Below are 8,882 nucleotides of genomic sequence, written 5' to 3' on the forward strand. Positions count from 1 at the left end.
GCATTACGTGGTGATCGAAGAACCTATTCTCCTTTGCCATTGACATGCGAAGAGAGGGTGCCCGATGAAATACAGTTTCATGACCACCGTTAGTTCGTCGAGAGTGAAACTGCTTTTGAAGTCACCAGATTGCACTGAATTTAAAAATAAGCGTATTACATAAAATTCTATGTGTCCCTAAAATACTCAGTCGGCTCGTCAAGTAAAGGACTGGAAAAAAAACTTTCAGCGTTTCCACCCTGGTGAAGAAGGAAGAGCAACGGAGCTGTAGCTTCTGTTCTCGGCGGTGGCTTTCCAGGCGAGCGATCTGTTCTTCTTTCGCAAGGGAGTCTGAAGCGCTCTACGAAGTGGAATTTGAGGCGATAGCGGCCTCTCGGCGGTTACGGAACCATTCGCGCTCCTGCGCACATCGCCGCCCCCCTTGTTCCGCTCCCGCTTTTCTTCCTCCGAATAAGGCCCCTATGGGGCCTTACCTCCAGAACAGAGTTCCTGTATAGGCTCCCTACGGGAGCCAGAGTTGCGCGTTCACCCCCCGGAGCGCCGGTTTTCCTGGACGGCATGCGGAGTCTGCTCCTCACGTGACTGAATTCGGCGAATAGCGGCGCCGCGCGTTCGAGGCGTGCATCGCGCTCGTCTTTCCTGCACGGCACTTGATCCGGCTCCTCACGTGATCGGATGTCGGCGAATAGCGGCGCGGCGGCACGTGGAAAACGGACGCGCACCTCTGGCTCCCGTAGGAAGCCTATACAGGAACTCTACTCCAGAATAGAGTTCCTGTATAGGCTCCCTACGGGAGCCAGACTTGCGCTTTCATCTCCGCAGCGCCGTCTTTCCTGCACGGCATGTTGATCCCGCTCGTCACGTGACAGGATTCGGCGAATAGCGGCGCCGCGCGTTCGAGGCGCGCGGCGCGCTCAAAGGCAGGGGAACGTACGCCGGGGCGCGTGCAACGTCTACTTTCCTGCACGGCACTTGATCCGGCTCCCCACGTGATCGCGCAACTCTGGCTTCATGTACAGGAACTCTACTCCAGAACAGAGCCGTGTAATGGGAGAGTTTGGCCAATAGGCGGAGCGAAGGCCGCCGCCATCGCCGAATATTCCCCCCACGCTTAGAGAATAAACTAAATTTGTGACACAGCGTCGACCAATCAGGAGACCGCAACGTCACAATATTGCAAACGACATTTAAAGCGTGAAATAGAAGCGTTCAATCTCAGCCTCTCTACTCTCTACTGCATCTCACAAATGTCGGCAGTGAAGACAAAGGCACAGGCCCGTTAGCCTAGCTCAGCAAAACGCTTTTGTTTGTACGAGAACTCGTGCATAGGAGGCACGTTCCACAGCCACGCGCTCGTGCCCATGCCTTTGTCTGCACTGCTGATGTTTGTTCGCTCTGGGCCGACTTGCTAGAACAGTGTCCTGAGACTGACTGAAAAAAAATGCAAACGGTGGCGCGCGAGCGTCTTGAGACGCTGAGTCCCGCTCGGCTCGTGCGCTGGCTTTGGCAGTGCTTTCTTTCCCCGTCTCAGCTGAGACGCTGTATCTAGCAAGTCAGCCCTGGTTTGGAGCGCACATTCGTTTATTCTACACTTGAATATTGGCGCGACTAAAACCTCACACGCACAAAGTTTTCAGTCACCGAGAGATAAACCTTTTCACTCTAGCGACGCTAAAACGGCTGAAATTAGTCGTGTCACATATTTAGAGCACACGACCACCGCTACGGCTGTTTCGCGGCCTGTGGTTGGCCCACTGATCTCTATTGTACCAGGCTGGATCGCGGACCGCGGCATCACAGCTGGGGCCGAGTGTCGCCACCGGCGGCCATTGATTGACACCAGCCAATGCATGGGACTCTATGGGAAGAACAAGAAAAAGTGCCGTTTCCCCCGTTTCTAAGCTGTTGTCGGCACTGAAACCTTTAGGATGCTTTTCGATAAGCCCGTCAAATAGTTTGCGTACAAACATTAAAACTGACAGCCCTCGCAGTTCTTATAAATAAATATTCTGTGGTCGAGAGTGACTCCGTTGTAGTGCAGCTCAATGAGGCGAGAGTTACCTAGAGTTACCGCGGAGTCGGTGGTGGTTTCGTTGAGTTGGGTTTAGCAGACGACCAGCTCGAAGGCTTTGCCACGCGGAATTCGCTCACTCCCGGAAAGCCGCTGTCGAGATGGTACTTTGACATTCATCAACTACTGGGCTTCCCCATGGACGGTCTCATTGACGGAAAGTTCCTTTGTTTGCTCCACTACGAGAGCAAGCTTGCCGGCTCAGCCGTAGGTGCTCCGGTACGTTTGATTTTTTTAATCGCCGTTCGAACGTTTGACGAATACCGATTCGATCTCCAAACACTCGACATAACGATCGCAGCACACCATAAAATACTCGCCTCCGAGCACAGCGTGCATTCTTCACTATTCTTATTTGTGTGCGTTTCTCCCATAGACTTGCGTGTATTGCCTGGTGTCAAGCAATGGCCGCCGGTGGCGACACCGATGGCCCCCGATCCGCGATCCAGCCTACTACAATAGAGATCAGTGGGTTGGCCCCGAGATGCTCGCCTATTCAAACCAATGTATGGCAAAACTCTCTCATAGCATCCTCGATCATCCGCACCGGTGGGGCACTGAGGTGCGCCCCTTCATCTTCGATCAAGTGCACCGGTGCGCACCGGACGTCCTCGATCAACGAAGCGCACCCTCCCGGTGCGGCTTTTCGTTGCCCCAACGCGCACCAAGAAAATCGGCGGTGCGTCGGGGGGGCAGTCCCATCAGGCATTGCGGCCAGGAGCGGGAATCTAGAAGATGGCGGGAATAGCAGACGATCAGACTATCGAGATGGCGATCTTGCGAAAACGAACACGCCTCGCAGCTGCACTAGATGATTCCCTCGGGTCTTCTGACGGCGAGACGGCGAGCTTCTCACCATCACCGCGATTACTGGCGATTGCTGCGGTGGCAAGGAGCGCCCGAAAAGCACGAACTTCGTGGAAAGCGGCGCGAAGCGTTTCGATGACAGCGAGGTACGGCTATTATCTGGTGTTTCGTTTCCTTGAACCAATAATGATGGCCAACATATACATGTGAAATTGTCACCCGCTTCGTGACCCCATCGGCAATCACGTCCACGATGTTTATTTCTGTGGGACCGCCAAATCCGCGAGTAAAAAAATAGAAGACATTGACAGCAGACGGGCACCGTGCGCTGACCTACGCAAGAAAAAACGAACAAAACGCGAAGTGACGCAAGATGGAGCTTGCCGCGGTGCACCGGCGCGGCGCAGTTTGTCCTCGATGTTGCACCGACATCGCGCTGCACGACCGAGGAGCGCTGTGCACTGTGCTGGTTTCAGGGCGATTCCGGTGCGAGTTGATCGAAGATGCTATCAATAAACGGCTCTGCTCCAGAAGAAAGGTTGCCGCCACCTATGAGTGACGGCGGCAACCAATTATCAGCTTGCCGCCGTCACTCATAGATGGCGGTAGCTGTCCAGAGCTCAGTGTCATAATTTCTTTGCTGGTGGACACAATCCTGGGAAAACTAAACCTTAACAGCTCCGCTGTAAAAAAAAAAAAAAGAAACGATGTTGCTGTTTTTTTGTTTTTTTTTAGTAGGTACTAGTGTCAATATCATGACCAACTGCAGCATTTGGAAGTTGTGTTGTTATTCTTCCTGCCTATTTATGTCGGCTATGCTGTGGATGGCGGTTTCCGTCCATGATTCGTATACACACTCATTCCATTGATAACTTAATCAAGCCTGATAATATCATCGACTTCTTAAAAAGCTTGCTATAATAATTAACGGTCGACTTTAATATAGAGAAATTAATCGACACGGTGGTAGTGGTATTTATGTGGTACGGTGTCGATCTAGTTCGGTCGAATGGAAACGTGCAACATCGGGACGAACTAAGAAACTACTTCCAGGAGTGCGTGTATTAGCTCTGCCGCACTCACTGATAACGCTGGAACTGATGCTGCAGTTGGCTGGCACGTTGTAGACCCAGTCGTCCATGGGGCACTCACGAAGGTTCTCTGTACTCAAGTGATCGGTCATTGCGAAACAAATTGACAAAAAATTATGGTGAATCGAAGTATAATAATTGCTTTCTTATCATAATAGTTCGAGTGCTAAAGAGTATCCGGCCGATGTCAAGTGCAACATCTCTTTACAAGTTGTGCAGGTGCGTCGCCTTTGGACACCTTCGGGTTGCTTTTTGCTTATCTTTTTTTGTCTCTCGTAACGTATGCGTTGAGGGTGACAAATCATTTATACAGGAGTATCATCACCATGACGTGGGGTAGAGCGATGATCATTCGTGCCTATATGTAATCTATGCTGTATGTTCTTGTGCTTATTGTGTTGCCTTGGTTTCTTACATAAGCGAGCCTCGCTGGAGAATAAACGCACAGTGGCTGCAATGTAGCCTCTCGGGTCGGTTCGCGCACGTTACTACAGTGTAGGGCACCGTAACACTGAAACACCTGACGCTTCATGAGAACATTTGCACCTTCTGGACTCTGAAGACGATCTGACGTCGGTTGGAAACTCCGGCTGTCGCTTTGAGGCTTCCAGGTGGTTCCTCCGCAAGTTCTTCCTACAGGCTCCGACTACCTTTGAGTATTTTTAATTCAGATGGAGTCAGTTAGTTATTAGTTAATGATTAAAAAATGAAAATCGTTTACAATTCTCCTTAATGCCGAATTAGAGCGCAGCTCTTGAGGAGGAGGAGGAGAGGGTGTGCCCCTCCTCCCCCTCCGTGCCCTTCCCTACTCCTCTCCTGCTCCCCTCCCATTTAGTGGGAAATTTTCGCCTACTTTTCGCCACTGAATTTAGCGGAAACACTGCCCCGATAAATTTAGCGGAAAAGTTCACCACTACATTTAGCGGAAAATATTCACCGCTAAATATAGCGGAACAAATTCCCCGCTAAATGTAGCGGCCAAATTTGTCTGCTAAATTTAGAGATGAATATTTTCCACTCAATCTAGCGGTGAACTTTTCCGCTAAATTTATCGGGGCAGTGTCTCCGCAGAATTTAGTATTATAATTTTTTCGCAAATTTAGAGGGGTACTTTTTTTGTTAAATTTAGCGGGTAAAATTTTCTGCTAAATTTTAGCCAATAAATTTTTCCGCTAAATTTAGCGGAGAAAATTATCCGCAAAATTTAGCGGGGAAATTTTTCCGGTAAAGTTATTGGTGAATATTTTCCGCTGAATCTGGCGGAGAACTTTTCCGCTAAATGTAGCGGGGAAATGTGTCCGTTAAATTTAGCGGGGAAATTGTTTTACGAAATTTCGCGAGGAATTTTTTTTTCCTAAATTTAGCGGGGAAATGTTTCCGATAAATATAGCGATAAAATGTTTCCGCTAAATTGAGCGAGGAAAAATGTCCGCTAAATTTAGCGGGAAAGTTTTTTTGATAAATATAGCGGAGAATCTTTTCCGTTAAATTTAGCGGCAAAAATTTTTCCGATAAATAAAAAGGGGAATCTTTTCGCTAAAGTTAGGCGCCGTGTGACGTCACTCGTGACCCTCGTGACGTATGACGACATTATGGTAATCGTCCCATAATGCAACGCGCCGTTACGCTGACGCCGACGGTGACGCCACTCAAACGGGAAACGGGCGCCTAAGAGCTGCGCTCTAAAATTGCATTCTTTACATAAGCTACAAAACGAACTAAATGAGTTTTGTTACGATTTCACCTTTGAGACGCTCCTTCCAATAACCGGCGCAACAGTAAGGCACCTTAAGCTTAGGCAAGTCTATCCTCCGGTGCAGATCGCACCGTCTTCCACGCGCCTAATTATTTTTTTAAAGTAATATACCTTTCATCTTACTCTCATGGAGGTTTTATTAGGGTGCCTTTATAGGCTGCTCTGGACAAATGGCGCCCTCTCGATGTTTATTTGACCCAGAGACTGCAGGATAAAACTAATTTGAAGCAATGTATACATACCGACTATACCGCTGCTGTCGTGCCCGATCCGGCTGTCACGCTGGTAGGGCATTTGTCCAGCTGTGAAAAAAACACGTAAGGAGAATTTAAAAAAAAAAAAAACTTCTCATTTCAGAAACCACAGTCATTAAAATTATTGTAACATTTACTAAGTATAAAAGGTTTCCCCTGACGTGCTACCGGCCGAAAATCTCGCCGTAGTCTATGCTAGTGAACCTTAACCCTAGGCTTTTCTGTGCGCGGGCGCAGTGTTTAGCGGCTCTCTCGGGTTCTTTCGTGCTCTGATCGACATCGCTTGCCGGAGTATTTTGGTGACATGACGGGGGCGTCGGCAAGTTTTCAATTTTCACGCACTTCGGTGGTAATCCGAAGTTAAGGCAAGCCGAAGGTCGGAAAATCGGTTGGTCCGCAATTATGGCGGATGTCGCCGACTCCGAACGGGAAACAAATATGGTGTTCATGAGGTTTTTGTGACATGGATGTGTCCGCAATCCCACTTCCTCACTTCTGTTGTCGACGGAGCAACTTGCCATAAATCCTCGTTTTACATTCGCCCAAAACGACACTAATGAAGATTCGCCCACTTGCAAAAAAATAGGGCAAATCTCGAAAACAGTTAACCTGCGTGCTTGCAAACTACGTAGCGGGGCGGGGGAAGAAAACGATATTTTCTTAAACCGCCCTATTGTACCATATGGTACAAAAAATAATTGTAATATATATTTTGTGGGGATTCACATTAGTTTCGCCGTTTCGTTTCAGTGGCGCCCAACGCGACCAACCACCGACTCCACTTCCAAGGCATAAAAGCGCTATGAATCGATTAATATATTGATATAAAGAAACTCATAAGCGCGTGATCGCAGTATGTTGTGCCGAAACAAAATAAAATCGAATATGCAATGTCCAATTTACTATCGGGGCGAAAAAAAACGTCTAATGGGCTACTGAGAACTGCGCTGAAGGTTCAGACTTCCACTAGTAATATAATCATGAATGCGATACTATCGGGTCTAGTCTGGTTGTACCCAATCACATCATCCCGTTCCTTTTTTTTTTCTGTTTTCACGCACAGTCATGATGCGTCGCACGCACGGAGCGATCGACACAGCACGAGCAAACAATCATGGTTCTACACCGTACGTCCTTGGTTCGTTCGTAAGTGATGGCGTAGTCTGCCTATCGCGAGCACCAATGTAGGTGGTCATATTTTACGTTCGTTTTGACTTTGTCTGCGAGAAATGCAAAAAAAAAGTAGCCAAGTCGTGTTTGCGCTAACACGGTGACCGCCCTGCAAAACAACGTGATAACCGCCCTGATACAATTGATGGTAACTAAAAGTTTAATTGATGGCAGCATAGCCATTCAAGTAATTTTCCAAGTGAGGTCATACAAGTAAAGTACACAAACGAATGCATTCAGACTAAAATGAGTGACCCGGACGTGATTCGAACACGCAACCTTCTGATCTGGAGTCAGACGCGCTACCGTTGCGCCACCGAGCCGAACTTATGGGACAGACGTTGTCCTTTTGCAGTTTTAAAACTGCGGAGTGTGAATGTGAGTTCCGCCTTGCATGTGATGTTATCATACACCAACTACCAAAGAGTAAACAACTACCAAACCAGAAGCAAAAAAAAATGATGTTACTTTACTACCCGCGAAAAGAGACCTCTCTTTTCCTAATATCACAAATTCTAAAGTGTTCATAGCCATTCAAGTAATTTTCCAAGTGACGTCATGCAAGTAAAGTACACAAAAGAATGCATTCAGACAAAAATGAGTGACCCGGACGTGATTCGAACACGCAACCTTCTGATCTGGAGTCAGACGCGCTACCGTTGCGCCACCGAGCCGAGTTCCTGGACTAGAAGCTCGACTCAGTGGAAATGATGGAAGTAAAACTGTAATGTTAAATCCAGAGCAGCCTTACAAGTGCTGTAATGCAAGTAGCAAACCACCTTCTGAACAGATAGGGGATGCATACTAACGTAATATTTCTTCGCTTTGCGACCCTTGGCGGAGCGCTTCTTCGTTCTCTTTGTATTGCCGCCAATTTTAAAAGGTTTGTTGTCTAGTTCAACTTGATTAAAAAGAGACGTCATGCAGGTATACAATCAATTGTGCAGTCAGGCTCAAGTGGGCCCGTACACTTAATCTAATGCCATTTCAACGAACGTATTCTTATCAAAGCCGTGTCATTGAACACCGTTTCATGAAACACCGTTTCATCTAACACCGTTTCATCGAACACCGTTCCATCGAACACCGTTTTGACTAACACCGTTTTGACTAACACCGTTTCTTTGAACGCCGTTTCCTCGAACCCGTTTTATCAAAAACCGTTTAACTAAAAAACGCCTCAACAAATATTTTTTCTACTTAAGCCATGGCAGGCAACAATGGTGTCTCTGATCATTTATTGCGATTCTGTACTTTTGCACGCACAACCTCCCGCTCTGCTTTCACGTGACAGATGAACTGAGACGTGCGCGTGTCTGTTTGTGCGGGCGTATGTAAAGCGGGCATTTGCGGGCGTGTGGGCGAACTTCTATTTACTATCGACCAACTCAGTGTTTATACAAACAAGGCCGCGTTTGCCCACACCGGATGTGGGCACCTGCGCGTAAGCAGAAACCAGATTCGCCTGAGGCCAAATATGTGCGCATGCGCAGTGCCGAAAGCAGCGCCACCGTGGTAGCGTGACGCCAGAAAGTTGAGTTGGTCTTCACTTCGTTTCTGTTGAAGTTTAGATGCCCCCGGCGCTGCGCGAATATTATGGGACCAATCAACCAGCGTCGAAAGCGCAGGACAATATGTCTTTTTCTGTTTATGATTGGCTGAGTGATGATGGAGCACGTAGAGAAACATGACGAACACTATGATAGTGAGCTTTTGACGCTATCTGATTGTTC

General features: G+C 48.0%; 2 non-coding genes across 2 annotated transcripts; both read right to left on the minus strand.

Annotated features, from left to right (window-relative positions):
- Nucleotides 1–7,400: 7,400 nt before the first annotated feature.
- Trnaw-cca lies at nucleotides 7,401–7,472 on the minus strand. Its single transcript has one exon. It is a non-coding gene; the product is annotated as a tRNA-Trp (tRNA).
- A 279-nt stretch (nucleotides 7,473–7,751) lies between these two features.
- Trnaw-cca lies at nucleotides 7,752–7,823 on the minus strand. The gene has a single exon. It is a non-coding gene; the product is annotated as a tRNA-Trp (tRNA).
- Nucleotides 7,824–8,882: the final 1,059 nt, after the last annotated feature.

The sequence above is a fragment of the Ixodes scapularis genome, unplaced genomic scaffold (assembly GCF_016920785.2).
Source record: "Ixodes scapularis isolate PalLabHiFi unplaced genomic scaffold, ASM1692078v2 PGA_scaffold1__304_contigs__length_218370807, whole genome shotgun sequence".
NCBI classification, from domain to species: Eukaryota; Metazoa; Arthropoda; class Arachnida; order Ixodida; family Ixodidae; genus Ixodes; species Ixodes scapularis.